Below are 18,205 nucleotides of genomic sequence, written 5' to 3'. Positions count from 1 at the left end.
CTTTCTCAGTTTCTCACTTGTAAAATGTGAGTTATCTCAGGGCTACTGAAGGAAACTAAATGAGATAATTTTCTCTTACAGCATTTGGTATAAAGTAAATACACCAAATAGAAACTGGTCTCCCTATTTATGTTGTGAGACTGTGTTAATGGTGATGTGTTAATCACCATTAAAAACTTTAAGTTTTCTGAATTACAACAAACTTCTATTAGTCTAATTTAATGCATGCTTTATGCATTCAAAAGCATTTTGTTAAATGCCACCTGTTAAAAGAAGTAATGTTTTCACATGAAATGGTAGGGTGGGGCTATTTTAGTCTGGATCATAGCAATAAAGCAGCAGAAACCTTCAGGGCAGGAGGCAGTGGGGGATGTTGGGGAGGACTGTCCGCGTTGCTGTGCTTCATGACTCTCTCTCTCTCTCTCTCTCTCTTTTAATTGTCCTAAATCAATTTGCCAAATGACCAGCCTCCTTCTTGCCCAGTTATCCAAATGACCATTTGGGGGGATGATTCTTTTCCTTCATCTACCAATTCGAGAGTAAAAGTTTACACTGTAGCAAATTTTCATAGGGACCGGTGAATTTAAACAATGTAGTCATGAACTAACTCATGGCTATTCGCGTGTTTGGTAGGCTTTCATCCACTGCCGTCATTCTTCTTTCTGGTGCTGCAGTTTCAGTCTCTGGCCACCCGGAGCCCCTTCCAGTCAACACCCAGATCCTTCCGCAGTGCCCCAGGAGCCTTTGTGGTTTCCAGGGTGACCCAAGTGAGTCATCTGTTGCTTGTTTCCTGCCCTAGGTTTGGGGTCAGTCGTGTTTCTCAAGAAGCCTGGTTCCTTCTGGCGGAAATGGTGTTTGGAGGTCGCCCCCCGGGCACTAGGGATCTCCTTGCTATGGGTTGTCATTGTTTCTGGGACTTTTATTCCTGAAAAGAGAAAAACAAATCTTGAGGTTGCACTGCTATTTCTGCTTCAAGTTTAAGATGACGAGTTATTACTTCTTTGATATTTATTATATCCCTTTGCTCCAATGCTGAAAATCTTTTTTTTCTAATGACTTTCACAAAATTGATTTATAAGTGTGTGTGTATATGTGTGTGTGTGTAAGAGTGTCAGATCAACTATCAGTATTATTACTAACTATGAAGTATGAAATGCAGTTTTGAACTTGTTTGTGGTTCCTTTTTTCCAAAGGCTATCTTTTATGGATATGCAAAATACTGTGACCTATACTGTGACCAAAATATCAGACTCGTAACCTGATATGATGTGGAGTTTATTTGCTTTAATTAATTTTCCGTTTTTAGGAGTGACTTAATTTTTATATATTTTTAATAGTTTAATTTTTATTGTGTTTTTCCCATTACCACGTGTCCCCCTCATACTCTCTCCCATCCCCACGCATCTCCTTCCCTCTGCGGTCACCACACCGCTGTCTGTACCCATGAACCCTTCTTCTTTTTTGCTCAGTCCCTCCACCCCTCAACAACACCCCCGCCTGTGCAGAACTGTCAGCCTACTCTCCATCTATGAGTCTATCTCTATTTTGCTTGTTAGTTTAGTTTGTGGAGCCAATAAATTCCACACATGAGTGAAATTATGCAATATTTGTCTCTCTCGGACTGGCTTATTTCACTTAGCATAATGTTCTTCTGGTCCATCCATGCTGTTGCGAAGGGTACAATTTCCTTCTTTTTTACAGCAAAATAGTATTCCACTGTGTGAATGTCCTACAGCTGTTTTATCCACTCACTTACTTATGGACACTTGGGCCACTTCCAGACTTTGGCTACTGTACATAATGCTGCAGTGAACATAGAGGTGCATGTATTTTTTCAAATTAGTGTTTATGGTTTTTTCATATATATTTTTATATTTTTAAGTTAACTTGTTTTTTAAATTCCGTAAGACATTTGTGTGACTTGAGAGTCAAAACCATAAAACCAAGGACATTCAGAGAGACCTTGTTTCTGTTCCACATTCTTGCAGTTCTCTCTCCTTCTTTTAAAAAAAATATTTTATTTACCTATTTTTTAGAGAGGGAAAGGAGGGAGAAAGAGAGGGGCAGAAGCATCAGTGTGTGGTTGCCTCTTGTACACCCCCGACTAGAGACTTGCCCTGAAACCCAGGCATGTGCCCTGACTGGGAATCAAACCAGCAACCCTTTGGTTCACAGGCTGGCACTCAACCACTGAGCCACACAAGCCAGGTCTCTCCTTCTTTAGGAAGCACTTTATTAGTTTGTTCCTCTTTTATTTTGTTTCTTTTTGATTATGTGAAGGGCTGAGGGATTATTTCCTCTGAACTAAAGGAGGCTTGGAGATTTAATATAAATGATAAAGGTGCAGTTGTTTTAAGAGTAACACATGATATGTGTAACTGATTTCAGCTGAATCAGAGTTAACTGAGCAGTTAACTAAGCCAGGGTTAACTGCTTCTCTGATTTATGTATTCTTTACTTGCTTTTCAACCTCAAATATGTCTATTCTTCACAACTCTTGTGCAGGGCGAGGAGACATTTTAAGTATTATAATTTCATATATTTGAAAAATATATATGCAGTGAAATGTAGTTGACCAAATCTCTCAATTAAATGAAATGGAAATATATTTGTTTCATATTTGATGATGAACAGCACAGCTCTTACATTTGGGATTTGTTTTGTATGAGCACACGTGTGCATGGGCATACACACAGAGAAAAATAAAGCCCGCCACCAATTCTAAGGGATTTTTGGGCTCAGAAAACATTCAGCCCGCTTTTCTCCCAATTTCTTCATCTACATCCATTGCCCCCGTGATGATCATCGGTGTTCAGAAATGGCTCAGAGGCTCCTGAGAGCCTTAGCCATCAAAAATCCCGTATTGTGTTTGCAGAGCAGGATTCATTTATGCATGAAAGTTGAGCTGAGAAAAGACTAGAGCGCTTTTCAAAGGGAGGAAAACCCGGGGGGGGGGGCATGAAATGTCAGGAGAATAGTAAGAGTTTCTGCTACCAAGTGCGTCATGTCCTTGGTTAACTCAGCATCCAAGGAGCACCCGGTAGAGTGGATGAGTGAAGGAATGTGAAGGTTTATCTTTCTGGCTCTCAGCCTCATCTTTGGAATGAGGGATTGAATTAAATAACCTTCCACCAAAGATCTACTAGCAAACACCCCAGCATCCTCCTCCCCTGGCCAACTCCAAAAGTCCTTGGATTTTTGTGAGCAACTTCTTTTTCTAGGTATTGAAGTTAGTCATTGTCGGACCATTTTGCTTTGTATATATGTAACACCTTTTCCTGGCATCTTAAATTTCATACACACATTACTTCTTCTCCTTTGCTGCATGTGAAGGAATGAGGTTAACATGTCCCGCTTTTTGCTTTTTTTGGGGGGGGGACTTTATCAAGTAGCAAGGCAGCTTGGTGATTAAATTTCTCCTTTGAGAACTGAGAAACTTTTCACCAAGCATGATCCCATTTCAGCGGGTCCATACCCTACTTAAGCAAGGTGATCCCTTTCTGCTTTGTGGTGAGCCAACATTCTATATGAGAAACATGGATTTTAGAGTCAAGAAGGTCTGGGTTCAAGCGCTGCCTCTGCCATTTATTTGCTATGTAACCTCAGGAGAGTTAATGAATTTCTCTTGCCTCAGTTTTACCAGCTGTAAAATGGTGTGAAGTTCTAAAAAGTTAAACTTACTTATCAAGTGTCAAGAGCAGCATAAAGAATTAATCAGAAATGAGAATGATCCTGGCTTTCCTCTCTAGTCATCGAATATTTTGTCCTCTAATAGGACAGGGGAATAAGAATTATTATTGAAAGAGGTAAGGGAAGGAGGAATTCAGGGATGGAGTATAACGTTATCCCAGGTTTAGAGGTAGGTATGGTGTCTATACCTAAAATAAGTAAAGGCATAGACACTCCTTGAAGAAGCTGTGGCCTCACAGGTAGCCACATACTGGGTGTACAGACAAACTGTTGTGACTCCCAACTCATGCCACCATCTGTCGTTTCCTCAGAGATGCTTTCTGTTAGCTCACGAATATCATCACATCCAGAGCTAAGGAATATCTGGGCCCCTAAGTACGATCAGGATGTAGTCATTACCACACTGGCAGGAAGTACCTTACTCTTTTCAACTAAATAGTGCAACGTGTGTTTAGGCATTGTCAGAAGTTAGAGTAATGTCCTTTTGTAACCTGAACCATCATCTCCCGATGGCCCACGGGAGGTCTGCCCTGCCGGCAGGCTCAAATTCCCCTTGTGGCCAGAAGGAAGAACATTTGGATTTGTTACTGTTAGCCTGACTAGATTTCAGGCTAATAGTTATTTTTTTCAAGTCATTATATTGAAATTTCTCCCATATCTCCCTTTGCAATAAAGGTGAATATAACTCACATAGGTTTTCTAATTAAAGTAAATATTTAAAAACATTATAGGTGTATACTTCTCTTAGCTATGTAAGGAACGACTTGTATATAATTGTTTTATATTGAATAGTTCAATATTGTTTTGTAACATCTTCCTTAAATTTGTTCACATATCATATATATAAAAATTATTATATATATATCTATAAGGATTATAGATATATATATATATAATCCTTTTAGAAATGGAGTTGAGCTTGGTGGAATCGTTCAGTAACAAAGCAGACTAGGACAGCTGTGTAAATGACTGTATCCTTTGGTAAGGTTTTCCAGTAAAGCATTTGCATTCGTGACATTATACGTTTTTCTTTGTCCCTATTTCAGCCTTGCTCTCAGGGACAGTTATTTATGTAATCAATGGCTTAGTAACTGTAGTTACAAGATAGAGATATTCTATATATGTACATCAGCAAACTGTTAACTTTTTTGTTTATGTGAACAGAGTCCTTGACATGAACTTTGCTGAGCAAAGCATTCTGCACATTAATTTAAAAAATGTTTAAGAAAACAACTTTGTAAGTTGACTCAAGTATTGTGGAAGCATTGGGTGCATTTTCGGTGCTGACAGCTAATAGTACATGTCTTCTTCGTCTTCAGATGAGACTCCTGCTCTAGAAGACAGAAGGGTAGTTTTCAGGAGTTTTCAGTAATAATTTCCGCCTCAGAACCCTTCCAGATTGTGATTTTAGGGTAACAAACAAACAAGTAAAAAATCCAAACAATTTCTTATGATATAGGAATAACTTTGAAACTGTTAATGAACACTAAAACACATGCCAGTAAATTCTAAACCACGAAGTTCTCTCTTGCTTGAACAGGCTGAAACTTGAGTTGCGCCTGTCAACTCGCCTTGTTATTCTGTCCGCTTCCCCGTCTCGCGGTGGTTGCTTTTGGCCCCGGCCCAGCTGTCTGAGACATCAGCTACTCCTCTCCAGCTCTGAGTAAGAAACTACATTTGTTAGCATTTGTCTTCACTGTGGTGACAATAAAAATGTGAGAAGGTGCAGGGATACCTCTGATGCTGGGCAAGTCCCCCTAGTGGGATATCCGGGGTTGACTGAACTGGTGACCCTCGCACTGTGAGAGGAGCCTGCGGCTGTTAGCTGGGAGGTGCAGTACACGGACTTCTGCTGCATTGGTTTCCCTTGTTGGTCCACACGTGGCGTTGGGGTGAAATTTAAAATATGCATTGCTTTTTTCTTATGCTTTTAGCAAGATGCGTGATTTAATTATTCAAACCAAGAAGAGATAAGATCTGAACAGTATAGGAAGGAGACCATGGGAGGTTGGCGGAGAGGTTTAGAGACAGATCAGTTGGTGGAGCTTGTTATTATTAAATCAGCAAGGCACACAGGAACCACGTCACGTGTTTTTCTTCAAATGCTTTCTACCCAGTGGCCACTTTTTATAAGGTTGCTTCATTAACAGATTTCTGAAGGCTAAGTTCTTATTAACAGTAAGTTTGGTATCCTCCAAAGCTGCTCCGGCCATTGGAGCGCATTTCTGTTCATCAACTTATTTCGTGGATTTTATTATCTAGTGGAATCATGCATGTCTTTTGAAATGAAACAGCATGTGCAGGTGAAGAGGTCAGTGGGTAGCATCCTAGTTTAGGGTTCCCTTCCCCCTGTCACCATCTTCCCCGAAGCTCTTCATTTGTATACTTGTTCAGAGAGCCAGAAAGGTTAATTAACTTTTACATGTCTTCTAGGTGTCAAACGTTGTGACCTTTAATAGTCCTGACTCTCAGTAAACTCACTTTAATGGGTGGATGAGAGCAGCGGGTAATTGGGGGGCATTTACTCCTGTGCTTTACTGGCTTTCCTCCAGCTTTTTGTTCAAATGACCACTGGCCATTGAGACCTGACCCAGCATTCCTCGTCTAAAGATGGCGCTCCTCTCCCACAGCTCCTGCTTTTCCTTGCTGGGTTGAAGATTTTTCTGTTAGTGCTTTTCACTTTCTAACAATCAGTACAATTTGCGTAGTTATTGGTTTATTTAGTGTCTGTTTTCCCCACAGTAGTGGCACGCTAAGTTGAGTAACAATTTTTGTCAGGTTTCTAACCATGTATCTCCAGAGTCTAGTAAAGGGCCTAAAGCATAGTAGATTCTCAATAAATGTTTTCTGCTACATTAAGTATATGTTTTTAAAATGGTAAGTTGTTAAGTTTTATAAAAATTTTATAAGTTTTCTGGAAGTTATACTTAACACATTTGTAAAAAGTACAAAATGAACTTTACCTCAACTATTATTAATTAAAACCAGAATGTAAAAAGCGGCATCTTTAGGAATCCCACAGCTGATGTCAAACTTATTGGTCAGAACTGGATGCTTCCCCCCTAAATCAGGAATAGGGAAATTGCTACTCCGCTCACCACTGCGATGGAGATTCTGACCAGGACAGTTAGGCCAGAGGATGATGTGCAAGGCATTCGTATTAGATAGAAAAATGTAGAACTATCTCTGTTCACAGATTATGTGGCATTATCTAGAGAAAATTCTAAGGACTCCATTAAAAAATTACTAGAACTAGTGAGTTCAGTGAGGCAGTGAGATATAAGATTAGTATCCAAAAATCAATTGTACTAGTGTATTTCTATACACTAGCAATGAACAATTTAAACATGAAATTTAGGGAACAATTCCATTTATACTAGCATTAAAGAACGAAATACTTAGGAAAAAATTTAATGAAAGATGTACAAAACTTATATCCTGAAAAACCACAAAATAGTCTTTAAAAATGGAAGGAAACCTAAATAAATAGAAAGATATCTCGTCCTCATGAATTGGAGCACTTAGTGTTGCTAAGATGACTGAATACTCCACAGATAGAGTAAACCAAATCCCCATCAAAATTTCAACTGGCTTCTTTGCAGAAACTGGCCAGGTGATTCTAAAATTCTTTGGGAAATGCAAGAAATCCAGAATACCCAAAACAATCTTGACAAAGAACAAAGTTGGAGGACCTAGACTTCTTGATTTCAAACTTAATAAAAAGCAACAGTAATCAAGACAGCGTGCTACTTAAAAGAGACATAAACACCAACATCAGTGGAATAGAATTGAGAGTTCAAAAATAAACCCATACATCTATGGTCAACTGATTTTTGACAAGGGTGCCAAAACTGTTCAATGAGAAAAGAATAATTGTTTCCAAAAAATGGTACTGGGACAACTGGATAGTTCCAAGCAAAAGAATGAAGTTCAACTTCACATCATATGTAAAAATTAACTAAAAATGGCTCAAAGACCTAATGTAAGAGCTAGAAATTATAATACTCTTAGACATAACAAATATAGGCATAAATCTTTGTGAACTTAGGCATAACAATATAGGCATAAATCCTTAGGCATAACAAATATAAGCATAAATCTTTGTGACCTTGTATTAGACAATGCAGTGAAAACAATAAGTAAATTGCATATTAAAACTTTAGTGTATCAAAGGTTACCACCAAAAAAGCTTTAAAAACCCTACAGAATGAGAGAAAATATTTGCAAAACATATCTGGTAAGGGATTTACATCTTGAATATATGAAGAATGCTTACAACTCAATAATAAAAGGGTAAATATGCCCCTAAAAATGGACAAAGGATCTGAACAGATACATTTCTGAAGAAGATATACAATGGTTGCGTGAAAAGATGCTCCCCCTCATTAGTTACCAAGGAACTGCAAATCAAAACCACAGTGAGATACCACGTCACGCCCTCGGGGATGACTGACTAGGTGTCATCTATGGCAGTTACAAGGGCTGGCGAAGACCTAGAGAAGCTGGAACCCTCTCCCTCTGCTGGTAGGAAAGTCAAATGGTACAGCGCTTTGGAAAACAGCTTAGCATGTCCTTAAACCTAAGAGTTACCCCATGATCCAGAAATTCCATTTCTAGGCATAGAGCTAAGAGAAATAAAAATGTAAATCTACAAAAAACTTGTATATACATGTTCATAGCAACATTATTTGTAACAGCCCAAAATAGAACCCATCTAAATGTCCATAAACTGATGAATGGATAAATCAAATGTAGTCCATCAGTATAATTGATTATTATTTGGCCATAAATAGAAATGAAGTACCAATGCATGCTACAGCATGGAGGAACCTTGAAAACATTATGACAGAAGCTGAACAGAGGCATTGTATGTCTCCATTTATGTCTGGAATAGGCACATCTATAGAGACTGAAAATAGACTGGTGGTTGTCTAGGGCTCGGGGAGGGGGTTGGGAGGAAATGGGTGTGATACCTAATGGGTACAGGATTTTGGGAAGCATGATGAAAATGTTCTAAAATGATTGTGGTGATGGTTACGTATCTCTGATATACTAAAAAACATTGCACTGTACAGTTATGTAAGTAGGTGACTTGTATGGTCTGTGAATTACAGCTCAATGAAGCTGTCAATTAAAAAAGAAACAGCACATTCTAGCAGTGAGTTGACTATGTTTATTAAGTGGTTGCTCTGGCTCCCCCTATAAACTTTGCAGGATTAACCTGGTTTTTAATGAGCAAAATTTTCCTGTAGCCCTTGTGGGACAGTAACAGTCTAACAAATACAGTTGAGGTGTATAGAAGCTTGTCTTAAAATTTTCCCCCCAATAAATAGGGTTTTTAAAATCTGCTTGCTTCTCCCTGGGCGAGGATAGCGTTGTCAGGCTTTGGCGGCTCGGCTGTTAGTGGATGCAGTGATGTTAACTGTCTCAATGGGAGCTGGGAATATCCTGAGAGCTGCCAGATTTGAACATCAATGGAAAGGGGAGACGTTGAAAACTGCTGACGGAAAGTGGATCTCACCCGAAGGGCCTCCAAAGAGGGTTTTGCACTGGGCACTGGCCCACCTCAGTAGCTTTGCCTCTGTGAGCGGAAACCAAGTCCTGCAACTGAATACCCTGGTCTTCGTTTGCAGTTTATTTTGATGACCGAAAGAGCTAATACACTTCTATCAGTCGCCAATAATTTTTTCTTTACGAGAGGCTTTTCCTTTTGCAGTATCTTGTTTACAGCTTTTGCTGTTTCACCTTGTTTCCCAGAACCAGTGAAAAACAGATGGAAGTAAATGCTCTGACTTTTTGCATTTCATCGTGTTGAGCTGTTTGTGCCCTCTGTGGGTTTAGTGCCTGGGTGAAGAAGACTCTTTTAGGTTTCTAGGCTGTAAAAGATGGAATATTAATTTGAGTTGAGTTTTGGGTTCTTCACATGACACGACTTGACATTTGCTTTTCTGTAGTATTTTAGCCAGAGCTCTGGAGAAACCTGGAATGAAAAGTGTGGTTGTTTTCTCTGTTGAATGCACCTGTTCATTACCTTTCCTTCGGTGATCCCGAGACCTCGACTCCCGAGGTTCGGTTCTCAGGTTTCTCTCCCACCACACAGTGTCTCCCTGTGTTAGCAGAGTTGAAGAAAGTGTTATTCTGGGTGAATGAGACCCACTTGCCCAAGTAGGAATTAAAGATGAGCTTCAGATTGCGATCTCCATGCTGAAGTCAGGGGAGGGAAGGTTTGCAGAAGTGTGTAATTCCTTGGAAAGCCTTGATTGGTAGTTTCAGTAAGGCGGTGCTACAAGTTCCACAGCATCCTCGATTGTTAGCTGTGGGTGGTCCCATCTGAGCCACCCTGGGGCTCTCCTGCGCGGTACTTAACAGAGGAGGCTGTGGCCGGAGCCTTCCTCTTCTGGCTGTTTGTCTTCTATCTGAAAATGGAGAGGATGCGATTTGAGCTGGGCTGTGTGCAGCAGCCTGGGGTGAGGCTGGCTAGCCAGCCAACTCATCTGCCTGAGAGAATTCCCAAAGGACCACCCCGTAAATTCTTCCCCTGGGCCCACAGCCCTCTCTTCAGGTCCTGGGAGCTTTGATTAAGGAATACGATCTTTAGTTCAACACACACAGGCTGACTCTGCTCGTCCAGTCAATGGTTCTATACTTTGCTAGTTCTCCTTCCCAGTTTGATTTAGTGTTATGTTGTGAAACAATATGGACTTCAAGAGATAGTCTGTTCTCTGTCTTAAAACAGCCAATGCATTACTAAGCAGTTACCATCAATTAGTTCTAATGATGCCACTCGTTCATTGTTTGTGAAGGAATTTCTGATATTTTTCCACAAGGGCAGTTGTTGATATATGTGAATGAGAAAAAGATTCATTGTGCTTTTGTGATACTTTGTGGGTTTATGTATTGTTAGTGAAAATGTATACTCACTAGCTGTCTATTCCCAGACCATTTGAAATTTTCTTGTTTCAAGGTTTGAGTTTTTAAGTCTTTTCCTTATTCCCTGCTGACAGTAATTGATATTTATTTCCTATAAGAAAATGTTTTCAAGGGAAAGTAGAAGCTTAACAGAGTAAAATAATGTGCCCTGGTGATAGGGAAGCGCTGATTCTGTATCATAAGGTTAGAAGCCTAGTCTTTGGAAAAGTGAAATAAGCCTGACTTTGTCGCCTCAGTCTGCCACTCACTCAGTTTTCTCATCTGTGATGTGGAAAGAACACTACGTTCCTCCCAGTCTAAGACATCGTTCGTTGTGAGGTGCACCGTGATTCTGCTTTATGATGAGAGAAAAATGCTTCTAACTAGACTGTGACACAGAGCTGAGATGCTGTTGATTGTAGGACATATTCTGATTTCAGAGCAACTCAAAGTCCTTACGTGTCTGAGAATTAAATGAGATATTATATGCAGAGTCAGTATCATACTACCTGGCATCTACTCAACATCAGAGTGTGTGTGTGTGTGTGTGTGTGTCCCAAGAGACACAGATGGAAGGAAAGAGGGAAGGAGGGAGAAGGATATGAATAAACAGGAATAAGAATGAGAATGGATTGTAAGTTCCTTCTTTCCCAGGTGCTCCTCGTCCTTTCTCCTCCCCTCCCTGGGCCTAGCCACCTTCCCCAAAGGAGGCCGCAGAACCTGAAAGTCACAGATGCCAGCTCAAAGTGACGTTTCTTATTGATTCACAGTCTTACGTTGGTAAGCCATCTGTTTTCAACTTCGGAGAGGCACACACAGAAAGGGTGGGTGGGTCCAGAGACAGGACCAGGAGCACATCTAAGATTCTGGGAACGTGTCTGTGTGCAATTAACTCACCACAGGACATTCTGCATCAGTGTGACTTCTCCACGGAGAAGAGGCGTCAGAGGACTACCGACGTCACCCAGTTTGCCGCCTTTAGGAGGCTGGCAGTTAAACTTCTGCTAATAATGTTCAAGTTAGAATTTTTTTTTAAATTTTATTTATTTATTTATCTTTAGAGGGGAAGGGGAGAGGGAGAGAAACATCAATGTATGGTTGCCTTTTGTGCATCCCCTGCTGGGAGTTGTCCTGCAGGGAACCGGCCTGCAACCCAGGCATGTGCCCTGACTGGGAATCGAACCGCAATCCTCTGGTTCACAGGCCTGTGCTCAATCCACTGAGCTACACCAGCCAGGGCTCAAGTTAGAATTTTGATAACACTGAGATTTTTCAGGCATCAATGTAGCTATTTAAAGCCTGCCAGGTTTAAACTGATTTTAGCATGTTTTTGCCCCAAGTTGTATCTTACATTTTCTGTATGTAAAATGAGGGATAGCCTGCTTCAAGGAATAAGTGAAAATGGAAATTAATGCCATTTGAAGATTTTTATATAGTAAATTATAAATAACAAAATTCATACATTCAGCCATACATTCACCACATCCTGGTAAGGGCTTAGAAGGTGTGAAGAATAAAGATAACGTCCCTACTGGGCACTGGAACCTTCTGGCTGGCAGGAAAGACGGGGAAGGAAACACGGTAACTGTGGCAGACCTCCCGGCACGGTCAGCACTGGTGCCATGCAAATGTGCTGATGTCTTTCTTAGTAATAGCAACAGCTGCAGCACAGGCGAAGGTCCTGAACTTGATATAGTCTTGTTTTTTTGTTTTGGTTTTTTCCCCCTTTCTCCTCACTTTTCTTCATGGAACATTCTTAATAATGAGCGAGTCACCTAATTTTCTCCACCTCTCCTTTGGTCCAAAGTTTCTTGTGCTGAAAGTTACATATTAATCTCAGGCATATTTTACATGTCTAAGTGGTAGGTAATGTCTGTATATTGATGTAGAGAAGAAAGTCCCTCCATTAGCTCTAATATTTGGTAATTCGCTTAATATCATTTTTCTTAAAGACCTTTCAACTCCGTGTAGCCATACTTTATAAGGCAAGCAATATTGTGACCCCAAGTAATAATTTCAATATTGAGTGTTATAATAGTGTATGACATAAGAGAAAGAACAGAGTTAAGACAACTGACATATCAATTTTCTTTGATAAATAAGAAGATAAAGATTTTTAACTGGAAAGAAGACTTTTTAAGAATTAATGCAGAAATGAGTCCTTTAAATTCAGATATATACACGGTAGGTAGCTAAATAATGAACGGGTTTATGTGTTTAACACTCATAAGCTAAATATCATTCAAAGATTTACATAGTAAAGAGCATAGAGGTTTATGTTAGACCATTAATTGTAGCTTAAATTCAGTTCTGTAGATTACGTAGCATATAGAAATTTGTCTAATTATAATTCCAATATAGTTCTTTGTGCAACTGTTGAACTCATTAATATTAGGCTGATGCTGCTGATGTTCATACTCATGATGATAACACACTCTTTTAAGCACTTCATATGTCTTAACTTGTCTAATCCTAATAACCTTATGAGCAACATACTATTCTTACCCATACTTTACAGAAGAGAAAATGCAAGGCCTGGGCGTGTTCAGAAAGATGCAACTTGTAGGTGGCAGAGCTGAGTTTCCAACTCAGGGCATCTGTCTACACCGCCCATACTCTTACCTGGATTTGTCTCTTAGACACTTTCAGGTGCATTGGCTTCTTTCCTCCCCCCGCTGTGTGTTAGGTGGGCTGCAGGCTGAGCCCACATGTTCCCATCTTTCTAAGCTTGGTCCCCATCCTCTCCCCCCCCATACTTATACCAGAGGTGTCCCTGGACACCAGCTGATCAGATGTCCTTGGGCATCCCCCTCCAGAACGCTCCCCTGCCACATGTCTAGGTCATTAGAGGGCATGAGGAGCAAAAATTCTGGGACAGCTGGGGCTGCCACACTGGGGCAGGAAAGGAGGTGGAGCAGACGCGGAGGCTCAGAGGAGCTGGGCCGTCTAGGGCCAGAGGGAAGGGAAGGGAGGGAGAGCACGCAGCAGCGAGGTGGATTTGAGTGAGGCGGTTTCTGCAGGGAAAGCCCGTCTTACATGATTATTTCTTCACAAGGGAGTGTGGAAGTTGGAAGGCCTAGATGGCAGGGTGGTGGGGGTGGGAGAAACGGACGCCCAGCCCCTCCATATTCTCCATAAGCTAACCCCAAAGTAGCAAAGCTGGTTTCCCAGAGTCAGGGGGAAGTGAGAAGCCTCTACTGTCCTACCCTACCCCCGTGGTCCCCAGCCCCAAATGTCCCCTACTCATCCCATAGGCCGTCAACTCCAACAAGGAATCATTTGGGGGTCTTACTCCGGCAGGAGATCTGAGTGATGTACGGATTGGCAGGAGCGAATACTCAGAACCTTTCTGTGTTGGTGGTGTGGTAAGATTTAGAGGCTGAGAGATATTAGGCGAACATTTTAATACGTGTTTACTCTTTTTGATGTAACCTCATATTTACTGATGACAAATGCCCTATTTTTAAGAGCTGAGTACTAATTAGGATGTTTAGTCAAATAAATCCTACTGCTTTTAAGTTATGACTCAGCTCTGAGCACGGGGATTTGCTCTGTTGTTGTCCTAGGGGTCTGCAGACTATTTGTCCCTCCATAAATTGCTCAACTGAAATAGGAATTTTATTGATGTGCCATTTCATTCTAAATGTAAAGCTTTACCTACTTAGTCATGTTGGCAGTGTGGTACCCTTCCTTAATGAGGCAGGTACTTTATTAACCAGCTCCCGTAAGCCCAGACAGAGCCCTGGTCAACTTACCTAGAAGATTCCAGGGGCCGGCTGAGTCTCCGAGGCTGCTGTGGTGATGGGGCAGAGCTGGGAATCAGAGACCTCAGTTTTTATTCAGTCTCCCTCCCTCGTGTGCACTATTGGCCAAGTCCCTTCTCTGAGCGGTCAATTTCTTCATCTGTACAAGGGCTGTACTTGATTTTATAAAATCAGGACTGCAGTGAGGATTACAAGATGAACACTGGTTGCCAGGCAGAGCTGGATTTCCATAAATGCAGGCCCCGTTCTCGGCTCCCTTACCTGGGTCGGTGAACACGCTCAAGCAAGCCCTCCAAGCATGCGCACTGACGCAGCTGCGGGCCTCCGCGACCTCGTGTTATCTGGACTTGCAGTACTCCGCACACGCCGAGCCTGTGACACGTTCCTATGTCTGCTGTCCTCCCTTTCCTGCAAACGTTATCCCAAGCCTTGACCACATTTAAGACTCAGTATCCCCTTCTTCTAAGAGGTACTTTTATTTTTAATTATACATGACCCCCCCAACACACAAAGCTATACAAATACAAATTGGCAGCATGTTATCAATTCTTGAAGGAAAAAGAAAAAATGAGTGAACTATGTAAGCAGTGGATTTCTGTGTCTTCCTACTTTCCTACGCTTTTCAGACGTTCTGCTGCAACATGTATTGCATCATGTTTCCAAAATAACAGGAAAATAAGGAAACAGAAAGCTACTGCCCACGCTGTGAAATCTCCCTCCTTCCCCCTCTCCAATCCTATTCCCAGTGCAGAGGAGTGGATCTCGGCCCATCCAGGGCCCATCTGGTCGTCTGTGCCGACTTCTCGGGGATGTTGCATTGATATTAAGTAGACTTTTCCCTCTACATTCTATCACCCACTCCTTTTTAGTCTAATTTTTTCAGAACTCTCTATAAATATGCTTCAGCTTCTCCATATCTTAGCAAACAGACAAGACTCTGAAAGCCCCAACTCTAACTCGAGGCCTTCCTCCTCATAGCCAAAACTCTGTTAAAGGCAGGGCAGACTCCAGTCTCCAAATCCATACGACTGCCTGCTCACCTGCCGAGATCTACTTTTTGTCTTCATGATGCTCTGAAAATTGTTCTTGCCAAGATCTCCAGTGATGTCATCATTTCACTTCAGTCTTTGTCCTACTAGACTTCTCTGAGGCATGTGACACTCTTCATTTTCTCCTTGAAACTTTCCTTGGTTTTTATGGCACAATTATAATGGGAATAACTACAATTTATACTGTGTGCAATACACAGTGTACTGGGGCTACGGATGGTGTCAGTAATCTTCATTTTAACATGGAAGGTAGACATCTCCATGCTAATGTTAAGTCATCTGGTTTAGAGCGTTGCATATGCTTACATGTGATTGCACGGCTACAAATTTGAATTGCAGTCTTTCCCAATCCAAAGCCCAGGCTTCTCCCCGTAACACATTAATCTGTCCTAGATTTCCTCTCCCCTCTGTGGCTGCTCACTTTCAGTTTCCTCTGTGGGCTCATCTGTTTATGATCCCCCATTAACCCTAACCCTCTCCAGGACTCCGGTTTGGGCCCCTCACTTTTCTTTGTTCAGTCTTGTTGGAACATCCTACCGGCGCCATGAATTCTGCTCCAGTTTATAAATGCCCCTCCCAGCCTTCGTCCGCTCACAACACAGGTGCAACTATGTGCCGCACTTTAGCTGACTGTTGCCCAGTTGCGCCATAGCCCTTCCTCTGCCCCTGTCCTCCTTTGCTAATTCATTTATTGTGCCATTGGTGTAGAGCCTGACCATGGCTCTCCTGGACCTTTGTAGCTACCCTCTTGACCATGTCTCTGACTCCCGCTTGGACTCCATCTAAGCTGCCTTCCATCTCAGGGCCAGAAACGATCTTCACATCACACAACTCCCATCCTGGCAGACCCCAGCTCAGAATTCCATGGTGGTGTTTCATTGCCCAGAGGTGTGGCCTGACCTCCTGTTCATGATCTCTGATAGTCTCGCTCTTCCTTACCTCTCCTGCCCGTGTCCTGCCACTTCCTGGCAGCTGGCATTGCACATTCCCAACTTGTTTGGAATGCTCTGAATCCTCAGTTCTGTCTCATGCCTCTGCACATGTTTCCTTTGTGTAGGATGTTGTCTCTGTGCTGGTGCCTTGGACAGATTCTGTCTCATTTGTCAAATGTCAGCTTAAATATGGCCACTTCTCGGAAGCCCTCCTTGATTTTTCCCAGGGAAAACTCAGATGCTTCCTTTTCTGTGTTCTCCCTGCCCTTGTATAATTCTTTTTTGTGTTCTGAATTTTTTGTTTGGCTTTCTTTTAGATTGTAAGGTTCTTGAGGCAGGCACTATGGCTATTTAAAAGCATTTTACTGTAAAATACAATGCACTGAAAAGTATGCTAAACAAAGTTTGAGATAAGGAATAATTATGAAGTGAACACATGTGCACCTCTTACCCAGGTCATGGAATGGAGTATTTTCATACTCCAGGGGTCCCCTGTGCCCTTTCCAATCCCACCCATCCCCCCACTACCTTGGCTTTTATGGCAATTACTTCCTGGATTTTCTTCATAGTTGTATTACCAGTATATGCATTTCTTTTTTTTTAAGATTTTATTTATCTTTAGAGAGGAAGGGAAGGAGAGGAGGAGAGAAATATCAATGTACAGTTGCTTCTTGTGGGTCCCCTGCTGGGAACTGGCCTGCAACCCAGGCATGTGCCCTGACTGGGAATCGAACCGCGATCATGTGGTTTGCAGGCCCCCCCGCTCAATCCACTGAGCTACACCAGCCAGGGCTATGCATTTCTAAACAATATCATTTCATGTTTCCTGTTCTTGAACTTGATACAAATGCACTCAGACAGGTGTTCTGTTGTGTTCTGCTTCTTTCATTCAGCGCTGTGTTTGTAGGATTCATCCACATACGTAGTGATGTGTAATTAGGTTTCTGACTTTTACTGCTGTAATGTGGCATTCCATCATATAAATTTGCTATGTGTTATTTATCTATTAATGGATATTTGGTTCGTTTCCAGTTTTTTGGTTATCACGTTTCTCCAAGTATCTCGTATACCTCTTTTGGCTGCCATGAGCATTGGTTTCTTCAGGGTATAGACTCAGGAGTGGAACTGCGCGTCACAGGGTGGGCGTATCTTCAGCTGGGCCAGGCAACGCCGGAGTAGGTGCCACAGTACACGTCCCATCAGAGGGGGCCTGTTGCTCCTTTTCCCGACTTGTGGTACTGTCAGGCTTTTACATTTTTACCAACACGATTGGTGTGGAGCAGTTTTTCATTGTGGTTTCAGTCTGTATCTCCCTCTTACTAACGAAGCTGAACACCTCCATGTGTTTTTGGTTCGCTGAATTCCCTCTTTAGTGAAGGGCCCATTCAAGACTTTCTTACTTTTCTCTTGGGTTGCTTGTATTTATTATATCGCTTTGTAAAAAGCAATACACTATAAAGCTACCCATTGAAGATTTCCTAGTTACAGTATTGTTTAAATAATTTTTTCTTTTTAAATAATTAAAACAAATTTTTTAGTTATAGTTGACGTACAATATTATATTAGTTTCAGGGGTACCACACAGTGGTTAGACACTTATGTAACTTATGAAGTGATCACCTCGGTAAGCCTAGTACCCACCTGACACCATACATAGTCAGTACAATATTATTGACTGTGCTCATCCGCATGGACTCTTTTTATAGCTGCCAAGTTTGGTCACAGTGTTTTTATTCTTTACCTTAGTACTAGTAAGTAGGAACAGAGTCGTTGGAAAACAAATAATAGTATACATTACTTAACAAATTAACGGAGTCATACATTGATCAAATAAATCAATCCTGTCCTCTCCTTCCCTCCA

General features: G+C 41.5%; 1 protein-coding gene across 2 annotated transcripts in view; it reads left to right on the top strand.

The window, feature by feature from the left end:
- SLCO5A1 (solute carrier organic anion transporter family member 5A1) overlaps window positions 1-18,205 on the top strand; it is a 118,770-nt gene that overhangs the window by 79,158 nt on the left and 21,407 nt on the right. The gene's annotated exons all lie outside the window — the stretch shown is intronic.

This window comes from Sturnira hondurensis, unplaced genomic scaffold (assembly GCF_014824575.4).
Source record: "Sturnira hondurensis isolate 20B ecotype Veracruz unplaced genomic scaffold, ASM1482457v3 Scaffold0010128, whole genome shotgun sequence".
NCBI lineage: Eukaryota > Metazoa > Chordata > Mammalia > Chiroptera > Phyllostomidae > Sturnira > Sturnira hondurensis.
The sequence above is the reverse complement of the archived record's forward strand: the minus strand, read 5'-3'. Positions and strand labels throughout refer to the sequence as shown.